This window comes from Acartia tonsa, chromosome 2, assembly GCF_053477335.1.
Source record: "Acartia tonsa isolate MP-2025a chromosome 2, ASM5347733v1, whole genome shotgun sequence".
In the NCBI taxonomy this organism is placed as follows: Eukaryota; Metazoa; Arthropoda; class Copepoda; order Calanoida; family Acartiidae; genus Acartia; species Acartia tonsa.
In genome coordinates, this window is record NC_137261.1 from 52173360 (window position 1) to 52190034 (window position 16675).

At 33.3% G+C, this 16675-nt stretch overlaps 2 long non-coding RNA genes across 3 annotated transcripts; one reads left to right on the plus strand and one right to left on the minus strand.

Moving 5' to 3' along the window:
• The first annotated feature begins 2289 nt into the window (after nucleotides 1-2289).
• LOC145312138 (uncharacterized) lies at nucleotides 2290-6927 on the plus strand. Its single transcript, XR_013876913.1, has 3 exons — nucleotides 2290-2391; nucleotides 4485-4541; nucleotides 5828-6927. It is a non-coding gene; the product is annotated as an uncharacterized LOC145312138 (long non-coding RNA).
• A 4967-nt stretch (nucleotides 6928-11894) lies between these two features.
• Nucleotides 11895-16447, minus strand: LOC145312122 (uncharacterized). 2 transcript variants are annotated; one of them, XR_013876906.1, is made up of 5 exons: nucleotides 16323-16447; nucleotides 15334-15369; nucleotides 14341-14401; nucleotides 12877-12926; nucleotides 11895-12280 (listed from the first exon to the last, which is right to left on the minus strand). It is a non-coding gene; the product is annotated as an uncharacterized LOC145312122 (long non-coding RNA). The 2 variants fall into 2 exon arrangements; XR_013876907.1 differs by lacking the exon at nucleotides 14341-14401.
• Between the last annotated feature and the right edge of the window lie 228 nt (nucleotides 16448-16675).

Below are 16675 nucleotides of genomic sequence, written 5' to 3' on the forward strand. Positions count from 1 at the left end.
CCCTGACAAATTTAACCAGGTTGAATAACATTATTAATAAGAAATTTGGGACCAACAACAAAATTCAATGAATGGTTTTGAGCCAACAAATAATACCACGGGGTTAGAAAGCTTTGGGTACCAGTATAATTTATGGTTTAATGGTCCCTTCCTCCCTGTGTTTGCTTAAAAAACGTTTAAGTAATGATGCCCTACACTCACTATTAGTGTCATGTATCAGACATAGCAGCAGAAGGTAACATTTTTAACGTCATTAGTATAACATGGTGTAACAAGAATCGAACACACAGGTATGCTATCATTTACGCTAATACGACAGGTTTTTAATATAAAGCTTTACAAATGGTAATATTCGTTTGTCCAACCGTTTCAGAGAGCTTCGCTTTATGGATGTTGTCATTCTTGTTAACATAAAATTAGTTATTTCTGCACTATTTCAGGACATTATACAAGGACGTCAATGCTTTTTTTATGGGGAAGGGGGATAAATTAAGGGACTTCATATGTAAGGGTTAGTTTTATGTAGCATCAACACTTATGAACAAACACATACACACACACACACAGAAAGAGAGAATTATAAGAAGAAAGAGAGAGAGAGAGAGAGAAAGAAAGAGAGAAAGAAAAAGAGAGTGAGAGAGAGAGAAAGAGAGGGAGAAAGAAAGAGAGAGAGAAAAAGAGAGAGAGAGAAAGAAAGAGAGAAAGAGAGAGAGAGAAAGAGAGAAAGAGAAATAAAGAGAGAGAAAGAGAGAGAGAAAGAGAGAGAGAAAAAGAAAGAGAGAGAGAGAGAAAGAGAGAAAGAGAGAGAGAGAGAGAGAGAGAGAATGAGAGACAGAGAGAGAGAGAGAGAGAGAGAAGGAGAGAGAGAGAGAGACAGAGAGAGAGGGGGGGAGAGAGATAGGGAGAGAGAGAGAGAGAAAAAATGAGAGTATACAAAATTGTTACATTTACACATATAATATTAGGTTTATATGAAGAAAAAAATGTGCAACTCAAATTATTAACGTACGTATAAAATTGTAGTTTTCAAAATTCAACCAGCAAATTTTAAAACTTTCTAGAATGCACGGCTGCAAACGGCTGCAGCTAAAATCTTTTCTCCTGGCCTATGAATGAGCTAAATTTTATGAGAGTTAAGATCTTAGACCGGGCAAGTCTGGGCAAAATTTGCTACAAGCTTTGAAAGTTGACCTATGCTTAAAAATAAGCAAAAGAACCACGTACATCTTAATTTTGGAATATGTATTTACCCTTATAAGCATAGAATATTTAATATTAGTGTACTTATTTTTAGCGTAGATTCGAAATTTGAAGCCAGATTTAACATAGGAGTTGCCGTTTTAGAGATATCAGGGGTAATAAAATGCCCCTAAGCTAAAGAAACAAAAAAACAGGAATTTCAAAATATTTATACCAGGAACACATACTTTAAGTATAAATATAAAATATAAATAAATATTAAATATTTTATAGATATAGTCGAGGTTTATGTTACATAAAGCCATTATAATCTGAAACCTTCCCCTTTTCATTTACCCCGCCTACAAATAAAAAATTTTCTTATTTTAGATCTCACACACCCACACCCACGCATTCTTGTTAGCCTGTAAATAGCATGGTTTAGATCTAAATAAGGTGCTCGTCATTCAGAAAAACTTTTATAATCTAGACCTCAATATTTATTTCCCCTTTTGCAAAGTCAGAAGGGTAAAGAATTTGAAAAAAAGGCTTATTTTTTTCATCGAAAAGGGAAGGCTCAAGGGGCTTTTAGAGCTACAGCTGATACTTGATAGTTTGTTTACCTACTACGCAACGCTACGCCCACGGGCCACACACTACGTAAACATTACATATATATTTGTATATATATTATAGGATAACTACTTTGATATTTTATATTTACATACATTAATAAATTTTTTTATTACATTTGCCTGTATTAGAGCATTTTTAATTTGCGAATATTTATGCATATTAAGAAAAAAGCACTATAATGTTTCAGTTCCTCATCCATGTTAGTTAACGTAATGAATAAAAGTCTTTTCAACAAAAAAAAACTGCGGTTTTGTGATTATCTCACCCATCCAATTATCCTATTATATAAAGTAATAAGCTTTTTTTGTCTGTTTCCAAGGATATCGCTCACTACTGAACCGTTATGGTTCTCCTTTATAATGAAGCTTCTTATAGGTCCAGGGAAGGTTTTAAACTATTTAGGTGGAGGGTATCTCCCACATTAACTCCCCCTAGATGCCTCTAGGGGCGTTGCCGCTAGTGCTTATTAAAGTATTAACTAAAACTGTCTTATTCTTATGTTACAGACTTAAAAATGGCATGCAATCAACCAGAAAATATAAAACGCAGGATTTTCTGTCAGCTTTATAAAATAAGGTAAATTATTATATTCCAATAACATAATTAAATTAGATCGATTGTTTATTTTTATAGCATATTCAGTGGTTTACAAAAAAGTGTATTTAATTTATTGAAAGATCCTCTCAAAATATATTGGTTCCACAGAAAGTGAAAGGGATATTTACACCAAAACAAAAAAAAATCAATGTTTTTCCGGGGGGGGGGGGGTAAGGTGGCCTCCAAAAATAGTTATAAACCTTCCCAGGACCTGTGATAAGCTACACTGTAAAGGGGAACCATATCGGCTCAGCGGTTAGCGAGATCCTTCAGTACACACACACATAATTTGTTTTCTTTCATGCTAGGGGCTGCGCCCCTAGCATCTATATATGTGAAGGCTCTGTATATGAAGGATAGGGGAAAATGGCCTAAAACCATTGAAAAACTTAAATCTACAAATAAATACCTAACTGTAAACGATCCTGGTAGCTTTGCATAGGTCCTGGTAAGGTTTTAAACTATTTTGTCGGAGGGTATCCTAAAAACACATTTCCTCCTCCAATATTTTTTTCTTTTTAAAACTACAATTTTTGTGGGCAGTCGACTATTCCCCCCCCCCCTTTTAGGCCTCCAGAGGCATAACCACTAGTATACAAATGTTTGAATTTGACTGATAAAATGTATTTTCTTTAAAAATAAAAAGGGGCTATGTAATTCAGAAATGAAAACCAAGAAAATATTTTCCAGTATGGTGTCGAAACCAAAAATTATCCGCTAAATTATAACTGGTTCTAAAAATCATGAATAGCATTGGATTTAGGGATGGGAATCCGTCGAATTTTTGGGCCGGATTCGGATTCCGGATTCTGAAGGAATCCGTCAAAAAAAGTGACGGATTCTTGCGGATTCCGGATTCTTATTTTTGGCGGATTCCGGATTCGGATTCCGGATTTAGCAGTATTTTAAAAGGCCGTCCGTCACAGAGGGATAGCTTTTTTCGTTAATTTATCACTATGTTACTTGGTTGAAGCCTTGATTTGTTTAAAGTGTTGACTTCCAGCATAACTAAAACATTTACATCACATTAGTAATTATTAAAATTTGTTATGTAGAAAATTTTTTTTGATCTTTGCCTTCAAACAGAGGGAGTTGTAAGAAAAAAGACGATAATTTTAGCCTACCAATTTAGAATCCGGAATCCGCTATAAAAAACGGATTCCGGATTCGGATTCCAAAATTGGTCGAAAATTGGGCGGATTCCGGATTCCGGATTCGGATTCCGGATCCGGATTCCCATCACTAATTGGATTACAGATAATTTTCTGCCAATAATAAGATATAAATAATAATTTTTTAGCCCGGATCTTTGGATTCTTGGAACTACTAAAACTGGTGTTAATATTGTAATTTTACATTTTTTATCCGCGGAAAGCTGTCAATAATACAATAAGATATTTAACTATTATCCTTATTTAGAACAAATATTCAAGAGATAAGTTAGAAAGAAAGAAGTATTTGAATGGTATAACGTAAAAACAATAAACTAAATGCTTCTGTATTAACAGCTTTGATTTCAAAATTATAAATAGAATCGCATGTTAAAACTTAACAGCAAAGTTTGAATTCGGTAGGACAATTCAAAAATGTGCAAATTAACGATTCGGAAGGACCAACCCTAAGGGGGGGGGGGGTTAATGCAACCATCTCGTAATCAATAGATAAATGGCACTTAGAATTAGATTTTAGATCTGTAAAACGTTGAAGTGGGAAAGAGAATAATGTGGAGATAGGTTTCGTGATGGATTTACCTTCAAAATAGCTTAATGGCTAAACGGCTGAGCCGCCAGCCGTTAGTTTTTCAACTTTTTGTTCTATTTAGGAAAAACAGACCTACCAAGGATTACTCATGCAAAATTTCAGATCGAAATTTGAATTCTAAGTGCCATTTATACACTGATTACTAGATGGTTGCATTAAACCCCCAACCCCCCCCCCCCCCCCCTTTATAGAAAAGCTTAGCTTTTAAAAACTTTTCAGCTAAATACTAAGTATATTTGAGAATAGATTTTCGGTATGATTTTCTAAATAATTTAGTTGTTTTAGAACATATTAAAATAATACAATTTTAGGTGAATCAGTCAAGACTTACGCTACGTTACCATCTCACACACTTCAACAGATCATAGGTAAAGTTTATATAATAGAAGCGGCTGCGCGTATAGTATTTAATGAATTGAAAGTGGTAAAGAAAAAAAAAAGAAAATAGCTTGGAACCATTCTAATACTTAAATATATAAAATATAATATCTTAAAACTACCTAAGTGAAGCTTCTCGAACACGTAGAACTTATTCAATTCAGTGCTTTTCTAAATCTTAAGCTACATATAAAAAAACGTCAATAATTTACTAATCTTGAAGCAAGGACACAGCATTTAGCAATAAAATAATGTAAAAGGGGATATTATATAAGTATTAAGTATATAAAGATTTTAAGGCAGTTTCACACGAAGTACCTAGTTCAGCACGGAACCCCCCTCCTATATAAATTTTGTTATTGAAATTAAATAAGTAGGGGAGGGGATAGTTTTTAGTGTGTTTAACTTTAGTTTAGGTTAGGTGATATTAGGGGCTTACAGGATTTGGGCACCTCCTGGGATGTCCAAGGGGGGGGGGGTAAAGAGGTTGTTCCCCCCCTCCCTCCTAAAAAAAAGCTTGGACGACGACGTCCTAGCTTATCAGTGTTCTGGAGCTGGAGCCGGGAGCAGCAACATTTTTGGTGGAGCCGGAGCCGTATTTTTTGTTAAAAACGGCTCCGGCTCCAGATTAGCCAAAAGTGATTTTTTAAAGTAATAATATAATTTGGCAACGGTCTATTTCCATATAATAAACTGAAACTATTGTTACTTAACAAATAGACACACATCCTTCTACTTTTATATAGCTTTAATCAAATAAAAGCAAAATATTTTATATTAGGTATTTTTTTTTATCAATTTCAATAATGAACAAAAGTTGATATATTAATTTTAAGGTAGGAGCCGGAGCCGTATTTCCAGATACGGCTCCGCGGAGCCGGAGCAGCATCAAAATTAAACGGCTCCGACACCCTGCTGCTTATATTATATAAAGATTTACCCCCCCTCTAGATTTTACCACTCCCCCCCCCCCAAAAAAAAAAAAAAATATTTCTAAGAGGATATTACCAGTTCTAATCCAGGGGACATTATAATTTTTCATTTTAATAATCACGGAAATTGTCTGTAATGTATACCTAATCTATATTTTTTCTTCACCTGGGGGTGTTACGGTGTCTTGTTATGAGTTTGGCATAGAGAATCAGCCGGAAATCGCCAAAAAAAAAATATCAGCACTAAAATTGAAGTGATTTATTTTCTGAATGCCCTTTACAATAAAAAACGATTGTAAACCTGTTATCACCTGTTTTAGGTAAACTTTATTCTTTTTTTTTAGAATGTAAGATAGAAAAGAGGAAAAAGTTGTCTGTGAGTCAAGAATACATACCTACCAAAAAGAAAATGAAACTCAACAAACAAAAGAATTGAATTGAATTGAAGTAATGGCACGAATCTGCCGCTTTCTCCGAAAATTGTTTCCCGCTGATTTTTTTTTCTTTTCTCGTAAAAGGGGACTATGCACGAACAAGACAAAGTGATCCAAAGCACCTTCCAGCAGTGAATTTATTTTTTAGTGAATATACTAGATAGTTTTTATTGATTTATTTGATTTATTTGTGAAAAAAAAATTTGAAATTATAAGCATCTTTTGACAAAAAATCATCGAATGTTATGTTGAGTTCAAACTGTTGTTTCAATCGCTTTGACATAAAGTATAATATTTTGATGAAAATTGTATATTTAGAAAAAAGGTTGGTAACTTGTTTAAGTTAAATTAATGTACTTTTGCAATTTACAACAATTAATGATTTTTGCCGTGTTCTTTTATTTTGACCTTTGAACTCAAAAATGCATATGTGATAATGCACCAAAAAATGTAAACCTAACATTTCAAAGATTTTTCCATATTAAGTTCTTAATTTTTTAGTGAGATAAACAAAATATTGAACATAAACCTAGTTTATTGACTAAAATAATACTAAGGTTCAATGCTGTGAGGTGCTTAGAATCACTTGGTCTTGTTCGTGCATAGTCCACTTTTTTTCTCCCACTAGGCATTGGAATTATTTAACCATAAATTAATTTCATACCTACATAGTAGGTACATTTGAGCCGATTTTTAAAATTATTTATATTTACCTATGAAAGAAAGATTTAAAAAGGAATGTATTTGTGCGGTTCGTTCGGCTGTTGCATATAACTGTTTTAAGGTATTCATGTTTATTAATGAAGTTTAATTATTAGTAAGTTAATATCAAATATCCTGTTTTAGGCATTTTATAATTATCATAATTTAAAACAATGTATTTTCTTCTTTTAATTAGTAGTACACTCACACTATACCTGTCAATTTTTGCTTGTTTGTTATTTAATTAAAGTTAAGGTTTATATTAGGTTATACAGACTTTTATATAATTAATAAATACAAATAATGAATTTTTCTAAAATTATTTTTTATTAGCAAAGAGACTCTATAATTCGAAATGTCCATTCGTTCTAGAACCAGAATTGGGGGAAAATGATTTTCTTGGCGACTTGTTAAGACAGGCAGTTGTGTATCAACATTAGGGTGGGTCCATTTCCCCCTTTTTTAGATTTTACTGTCATTATAAGTTGCGGAAGTCATATATATGAATGATAAGCCCCATTCAAGTTTCAAAAGTGACTTGGCTCTTACGGCTGCCGGCACGCGGGGGGTATAAAAAGTGCCCACCCCCTTATAAAACCAAAAATTTTGATTCCTTCAAACACAGGCATGTTGCATATCAAAATGACCGTATTGAAATGCTTGCTGATTACGAATCTGAAAACCGTTTTAAAATATTGCTCCTAGTTCGAATAAGATCTCATTAAGTACCTAAAAAAAGCTGATTTAGTCAAATATGTTTATTTTGGTAGGTTATTTGAAAATCATTTCAGACTAAATCAATATTTTTCAAAACGGTTTTTAATCTGTAATCAGCATTTCAATGCGGTCATTTTGATATGCAACATGCCTGTGTTTGAAAGAATTTTAATTTTTGGTTTTAAAATGAAGCGGGCACATTTTATACCCCCGCGCGCACGTTGTTTTTGGATGAAAAAAAACCTATCAAGTTTCACAGGGTTCTATATTGGCCCAGTATCCCTTGCCAATGTCTACTAATGTGAAATTCCAAAATCGACCCACCCTAATTAACATTCCATTCAGATGTGGTTATCATGTCAACAATGTCAGTTTTATGTACCAGAAATTCTAATGCCTTTGTGAGAAAAAACTACTAGTTTTCCATTCCACCAATTAAAAAAAAATTTCAATGCATTCATCATTTGCATAGTCTCAAAAGTTTGTCTGTCTGTTTAGTTTACGCTTAAGAACATATAGTTTTCAAATTAAATTTATTGTCATTAGCCCTTTCCACAATTTCATTTCATTTTTGTAGATTTTTTTATGTGATTTAGGATCGAAGATATTTCATAAAAACAATTTTTGTCTTACCAGCGACCCTATCTATAATACAAAGTGGAATGATGTCTGTCCGTCCGTCTGTCTGTGTGTCCGTCCCTTAAGATCTTGGTAACCACTGAACCGATCAGATTCTACTCTTCAGAGTATATACCTACTGGTCCTGTGGTGGTTTTAGGCTATTTTTTTTGCTGAAGATTTCCTTGATCCTTTTACGGATTTCGGAAAAAAAATTTTTTTGATCACCTCTTTGGGCAAAGCCCCTAGAGGCTAGAGGCGAAGCTGTTAGATTTTAAAAAAGAATCCACCTCAGTTCATGAAAACTATTCTTGTTTAATTCAGTCTACAATTTGATAGCAATGTTTTGTAGTTTTTTTAACTCTTGTACCTCCTTGAATTATTTGAAGTAATTGCTGGTGAAATCTTGTCTCTATTTTCAGTTATTATATTATACACAATTTAAACTCAACAAAGCATTTGACACTTTTTGATTAAAAAGATTCTTAACTGAACAGGGGTGTAGAACCTGTATGCTACAGTAAAGGACATATTTTTGCCTGTTCATCAGATGATTTATTTGAACCTCAAGATCTTATTGACTGCTGAATTAATATTGTTAGTTATTGTCAGGGAATCATTATTGATTCTTGATTAAGGGTTACCTCATACGGGCGGGGATGCTGTTCATGACACTCAAATGCAATGGCAGGATTACTAAGGGGAGTTAAATGTCTCCTTTTCTGTCAAAATGTATTAGGTTAAGTATCACCCATCAGACAACTGACTCTTTGATGTGCAACCTTTGTCTTAGTAGTTCTAACTGTGCATGTTAATGAGTTGTGCCTGTTTTTGGGCTAAGACATTCCCCCTACTCAAACTATTAATGTTGTGCACCTGACATAGTAACAGTAGGACACATTTTTAATGTCTTTAGTTATGATGCAGTGTTAAGCCGAGATTCAAACCTATCTCCTCCCAGACAATGAGAGTAGGCGCTATGTGTTGAGCCACGGTCATGGGTTACTTTATTTGCACTCCCTCCCAAATTAACTCTCTTTGGACCAACAAAACAATAATTAACCTTATAAACTATAATATTTACTATTGGCTACGCCCCTAGAGGCTCTATTTACACTTGAAAGTTTTTTTTTTGGAATGGATAGGTAATTCTTTTATGGTGATTTCTCTTGCTAGGTTGGTTTTATCCTCAATTAGATACAAACCTTCCCAGGACCTTCACTGTAAAGGAGAAATATATTTTAATGGTTAGCGACACCCTTCAATACATCGAAAAAAATATGATTTCAGTATAGAAAATTTTTCTCATACCTTCTATCCTGTCTTTTGTTGAAGGCTTTAGTTCAGTGCAATTGCAAGGTCTGAATGCTATTAAAGGGATAGTTGCAAGAAGTGCAATTTAGACAAATGATTTCAAGCAGAAGTTAAAGGTATGCTATCAAACATATATAATTTCGTATTACAATAAATATCAAACGATTAGACTATCACTAAATTAGTCATCATGCTGTTTTTGTGAAAAAAGCCAGCCATTTTCATAGAATAATTTCAAGTCTTGATTTTTTTAAAACCACATGGTAAAAAATTGAAATTCTTTCAAATATATGCCCTATAAATGTAGTTTAAGCAATTTAACATTAAAAATATGCAGTTCATTTAATTCAAGTTTAAATGCATTTCATGTAACTACCCCTTTAATACGACGTCGAGTCATATGTCAGCTGTTATTTTATTATGATAATATATATGCCTTGAATTACAATACAACAATTTCCGCAGAAAACTAGCTTAACCTTCGCCAGACATACAGGATGTTTTACTGTTCAGCAGATAGTATGATCCTGGAGTCCGCATCATGTAATTTGTATTTCCGTTTGTCCCAAATTATGATAGTAATCTAAGTAGGTATTTTAGCAAAAAAAATATAACTGTCCACAGTAGTGCTAGAAAAATATTTTTAAGTTTTGAAATTGTCTAACCAATCTCATCAATCTAGGACACTATTTGTATGTTCATACGTCCATTTTGTATGTTGAATGACAGTCAATGTAAATTACATACTTGATACTGAAAACAATGAGAAATTTTTTGACACCATATTCCACAAAAACTTTGAAGAGATATGAGGAAATGCGTAAAAAAAGGCTACCTGTCCTTTCATCTTTGATTATAAAAATCCCTGGGAACTACGGGAAAGGAGGTTGTGCACAATAATGGGCTAAACAAGGGGGATAATTCATGGATTTATTTTAGAATTTTTATCTTCTTTAGGGTTTAAGTTATTTTTAAGAATATTGGCGACCGCTGTTCACCATTATTTTTCGCCACCAAATAAAAATTAATTTTCTTTACATTTCTCACTGAATTAGGTTATTTTGAAGCCTTTTTGTTTTATAAAAAAATATTCCACTGTTAACTAACCCTGCAGGGAAACTTGGTCATTTTAGATTTTTTGTGAATAGTCCCTCTCGTAGCAACGCCCCATAAGGGGCGATTTGTCGTATTTTTAAAATAGCTTTTGATAGGTTATTTTAGGTTAAATTGGGTTAGGTGATTGCTCAGGGTTGGAGCCCCGTAAGGGGCTAGAAATAGGAGAAAAGCTACTGTGAAAAAAAAACCAAGAAACGCCTCTTAAGGAGCGTTGCCACGAAAGGGACTATACCCAATTTTTTTGTGTATCAAGGAATATCTTCAATTCAGTGCTTCTTCTGTGCTTTTTAGGACATAGGTTATGTCTTATTTTGATGGGTCAGTATAATAAATTAACAAAAAAACAGCCGAATTATGCAATTAAAATCATTTCAGACCAGTTTTTTTTTCTATATTTCCCTACATAACTAACCCTAAAAATTAACATAAAAAACAGTGAGTTAAATGCCGCTCCCGATATTCACAGTCGCTGCTAAAAAAAAATAAAATATTCTTTATTGACCCACAAAAAAAAAGTTGTCGTGTTAATATCCTCAGATTCAGAAGCACAAGAGATTTGAGAAGCACTAAATATAAGATAAAACCCGCGACCGTGGCTCAACACGTAGCGCATCCGCTCGTCGTCGGGAAGGTGATAGGTTTAAATCTCGGTCCGACACCACGTCATAACTGAAGACGTTAAAAATGGTTCCCACTGCTACTATGTCAGATGCGCGACGTAAATAGTTAGTGGGAGGAATGCCTTGGCCCAAAACAGGCGTTACTCGCTACCATGCACAGTTGGGACTTCTAATACAAAGGTCGTGCATCTCAGAGAGTTGGTTGTCTGATGGGTGAATCGATGCTTTACACCGCAATCATAAGTATTGTATGTATGTTCCAAGGTGCGTGGAGAGAGGTCTAGTACCCGAAGTGACACCTTGCCCCCTAGTCTTAACTCTAAAATATAAGATATATCTTGATAAACAAGAATTTAAACTCTCCCCCCCCCCCCCACTGCTCTGTATTTATTTATAGGGGGAAAATAGTTGACAGTGGTGGAAATTGGCGGGGTCACCTGTATTCTTTAAAGTAACTTTAGCCCTTAAGTAGCATATATCCGAAATAGGACAAAGACAAAGGTCGTGCAATCAAAGAGTTGGTTTTCTGATGGATGTTACTTAACATAATATCCTTAGGTATTGTATCGCATTCGCATTCCATTAAAAGCAGAGGTTTCTCTGGATTCTCAATATGATGACTTAAAAATCGAAGGAGAATCCTGCCCTTACGCGGTAAGGCGATTATATTTCATATTGATAGGAATGTTGGAAAGAAGTTTCAGTTGTGTCTTTTATAGGAGCTGAGTCAACTAAAATTCCATTAAAATGTTTAATACGGACATTTTACATTATAGAGTAGCTTTTCAAATAAAACAAATAATAATAATAATCGTTCAAAAACAATAAGAAGAATTTATTTTAAAAAATAAATCAACAAAGATATGTATAAGGTACAATGTGCAGTGTATTAGACATAACTCAATATAATTAAACCAAGAAGGAAAGTTACAGAACAGAAATTTTTCATAGCAGTCAATAAACAACGGCTGTATAAAAGGGGACTATGCAGGACTATTCTAAGCATTTTCTAGCATTTATTCTTGGTATTTTTTTTATTGAGTATACTATGTTTATGTTTAATATAATATGGTATCAAATAAAAAGTTCAATTTCACCATGGTTTTATATGTTTTTTTTTAAATGTTGAACATTTTTTGGTGCATTATCATAAAATGATTTGCCGAGTTCAAGGACAAAATTAAAAAAACACAGCAAAAAACATAAATTGCTGTAAATAACTGCAGTGTTTTTGTCTTTCGCCTTTCATGTGAACTTTCTTGATCATGTTGAAGACCTAAAAATATAATTGAATTAAAATTTTAAATTCTTTATGTCTAGAACAGTAATTTAGGGCATCATATTGTAGACAGATTTATACGGACAGTAACGGATACAATACAAAAATTATAAATTATAAATGTGTAAGAGTCGAAGCAAAATTGTAAGTAAATTTAATGAAAAACTGCTTTATACAGGATAATGTTTATGGACATACTTACATATTTAGGACTTGATTATGATTATAGAGTTGCTTCGCCTATAACATTATACTTTGTTGTCCCAGGAATCAATATACCAAAAATCAGATCAATCGGATGATTAGATCACATAGAAATTTGTTGTTAAAAAAGTAAAAAAATCAACATGTTTAAAATGGACGTACAGACATTATGTTAATGATTATAGTTACTACGCTTTCTAAATCGTACCTAACTACTACAGAAATCATCATGCAAAGTTTGAAATTGATAGGACAATTATAACATGCCAAAATTAACGAATGAAAGCTATCTATCTCGGACGGACGTACGGGCGGACGGACGTACGGGCGGACGGACGTACGGACCGACCCTAATTATAGAAAAGCTTCGCTTTCAAAATAAAACTTACTTCTAATACACACATTGTATCATATACTCTTTGATTTGATGATAACGGACCTAAATTAAAATATTTATATCCATCAAAACATATTAAGATATTGTTCAAGATATCTAAGGAATAAACCAGAAAATATGAATTCTAATGTAAATTGTGCCTCTCTCACACAACTATTGGCTGTTACACTTAAACCTTCTTTAAACATTCTTAAAATTTCCTAGAAGTTTTGGGACAAATGATCCGACTTTTACCATAGTTCAACACATACGAGTATATACTTTACAAGGATGGCAACATCCATAAAAGCGAAGCACTGAAACGGTAGGACAAACGGACATTAACACTTGTATAGTGTCTGAACTGAATAATCAGAATATAGAAGTATAAGAGTCGAGGCAAAATTGTAAGTAAATTTGTTGAAAAACTGCTTGATACAGGATAATGTTTATGGACATACTTACATTTTTAGGACTTGATTATAGAGTTGCTTCGCTTATAATATTGTTCTTTGTTGTTCCAGGAATCAATATACCAAAAATCAGATCAAACGGATATTTAGATCACATAAAAATTTGTTGTTAAAAAAGTAGAAAAATCAACATGTTTAAAATGGACGTACGGACATTCTGATAATGATTATAGAGTTGCTACGCTTTCTAAATCGTACCTAACTACTACAGGAATCATCATACAAAGTTTGAAATCGATAGGACAATTCTAACATGCCTAAATTAACGAATAAAAGCTATCTATCTCGGACGGACGGTCCGACTCTAATTATAGAAAAGCTTCGCTTTTAAAAAGAATATAAATATTTAAATAAAATTGTTTTCAACAAAATGGGAAAGTAAGAAAGTATACAACAACTCGCATAAAGGAATTCCATACAAAGGTCAAGCAATCTAATTGTATGTTGTCAGATGGTTTATAGCTTATTTGCATTACTACTTTAGTGTTTTCATGGAAAAGAAAATAGAAAGATTTTACTCGTATTCATTCGAATCCGGTGGATAGGAACCGGTTCTCATCCATATAAAAAAACTATGTCTAGCATCGTATTATATTCAGCTTTCTATGAATATAAAAATGTACAATCATAAGAATAAAACCAGTTTTTTAGCCCGTGCCTTCGGCACCTCGGGGCTAAAAAAACTGGTTTTAGTATCATAATTGTACATTCTATATCCGCGGAAAGCTGTTTATAGTACAATACGAGAAATAACTATTATTGCTCCTTCGGCACCTCGGGGCTAAAAAAACTGGTTTTTAAAATCATAATTGTACATTCTATATCCACGGAAAGCTGTTTATAATACGATGCGAGAAATAATCATTATTGCTCCTTGAATAAGTTGTAACTACCCCTCAACAATGTGCAGTGGGGGGGAGTTTTGCCACATTTGCGTAAACCTTGTGTGTAGGCTTTATTTTTGGACTGAGAGGATAGGTTATTAAAGATAAAATCATTCTTACTTGATGAATTTCGCGAAGTTTTAAGTTTCAGGTTCCGGAGCTGCAGGCCACCAAGTGGTCTCTGTACAGGTTAAAAATGTTATTTACATATTTGAAGAAAAAACATGCATATTCTTATATGATGAATTTCCCGAAGTTTTAAGATTTTTTGGATAGGCCTACAGGTTCCAGAGCTGCAGGCCTCCAGGTGGTCTCTGTACAGGTTAAAAATGAAGAAAATCTGTTTTTAAGAGTTAGAGGTCAACTTATAAAACAAAATATGCATCTTTATGAATGTTATTTACATATTTGAAGAAAAAACATACATATTGTTTCATAAGTTGACCTCTAACTATCAAAAAATTTTTTATTCATTTTTACCTGTACAGAGACCACCTGGAGGCCTGCAGCTACGGAACCTGGGGCCCTATCCAAAAAATCTAAAAAAATCGTGAAATTCATCATATAAGAATGATTTTATCTTTTATAATCTATCCTCTCAGTTCAAAGATAAAGCCTATACACCAGGTTTACGCAAATGTGTCAGAACTCCCCCCCCCCCCCTCCCTTATTTAAATGTAGATCTTAATTGTCTCATCTGCAAAGATGTATTGTACAAACTCCTTAGCTCGCTTAAATTATCATTTTTTAAAGCCATGTAAACATTACAAATTCAAAAAGCAAAGCAAAATATTTTTTTGAACGAAAGTCCTCTAAATCAACAATAAGGGTGTTCTTTCTAATATTGAAACGTAAAATAAATAACAGTCCGCATAAAACATTAATGTAAATTGTCGGAGAGCATAATTACTTATAAATGCGAGACTATCAAGACTTAGTTAGAGAAATGCTTTGCTCGCGAGATCAATTAAGAAATAGTCAAATAATATGTATTTATAATTGACACTCTTGCAAGAATTTAATGTAGATGAGAAGACGATTCTAACATGAATGACAAATAAGAATTTATTTATTTGACAATAGTCTTTAATTAAAAAAAATAATTTAAATTACCTTAATACAGACTCCACACCAACCACACCCAACCATCTGAAATAAACACAAAATAAGAATCGGAAACAAGAATTTTTATACTTGAAGGGTAAGCCAGCAGGGGTGAATTCCTTTCCCCTCCCTATTTCTTTCCCCAATTTTTTTACTAACGAGGATGACATCTTACATAAAAGCGAAGCTCTAAAAAAGGAGGACAAACGAACTAAAAAACATGATAGCATTAATCAAAAACATATCTTAGACTTGATTACAGAGATGATTCGATTATAACATTTGTTTGATCCTAGGAATCATTATTCCAAAAGTCACATAAAAAATCAAAGTCAAAAGAGCAAAAAGTCAACATGCTTTCGAAATTGTACAGACGGAAACAATGCTTGACAATACTGCTAAATAAAAAGCAAAGTTTTTTGTCTGAAGCTAAAGATCTCGAAAAATACTCATCTTGGGGAAGCTTAATATGTGTTTTTGGATGATTTCAGGCTAATTTTCTGACCGGTCACGACTTAGCCTAGATTTTAGGTTCAAAGCCGTTTGTTACAAAGTTTGACCCCTTACTAGAAGAACGTTAGTAATAAAAGTTTTAAACATGTGACTTTAAAATATTAATTGTCTTAGCGTGGAAATATGAACATGATTAGAAACATTAATCCTATATTAATATACTTTCATGTGCTGTCGATTTTATAAAACTTTACAGGATATTTATTCCTAGTTCTAGTTTATATTTAGAGAGTAAGACCATAAAAATACTAGCGGTCGTACCAATTGAAACTAAACTAGAGGCTTTTAATTGAAGTTTTGGAGAAGGAGAAAAAATAGACTCAAACCATCCCTGGAATTTAATTTCCAAATAAAACAGGCTAAAACCACCTATGAACCTAGTTGAATCAAACTTGCCTTGTAGGAAGAACTCAAACATTTGAGTAGTTATTAAAATCTTAATCCTACAAAAAAAACTTTTTACTTCATATAATAGGATAATTTACCTAAACTGTCAATAAACTGTTTTTGTCAATAAAAGATCGGCTTCTGATGGTGGGGGGGGGGGGGGGGGCAATAATGGTCTTTTATTATTACTCATTATATTTATCTGAAAAAAATACAAATCATTAAGATAAGTCAAAGTATGAAAGTAACAGAATGTCTGCAAATCTGGAATTGTTGCATCGGCTCGATGTCGGGAAGGTTATCAGACTAAACTAATACCCAAAAACGTTAAAAGTGGTTCCTTCTGCTGCTATGTCAGGTTTGGGACATAAATAGTTAGATTAGGGTGAATGTCTTAGCCCAAAATAGGCGCAACTCATTATCAGGCAAAGTTAGGACTTCCGCACAAAAG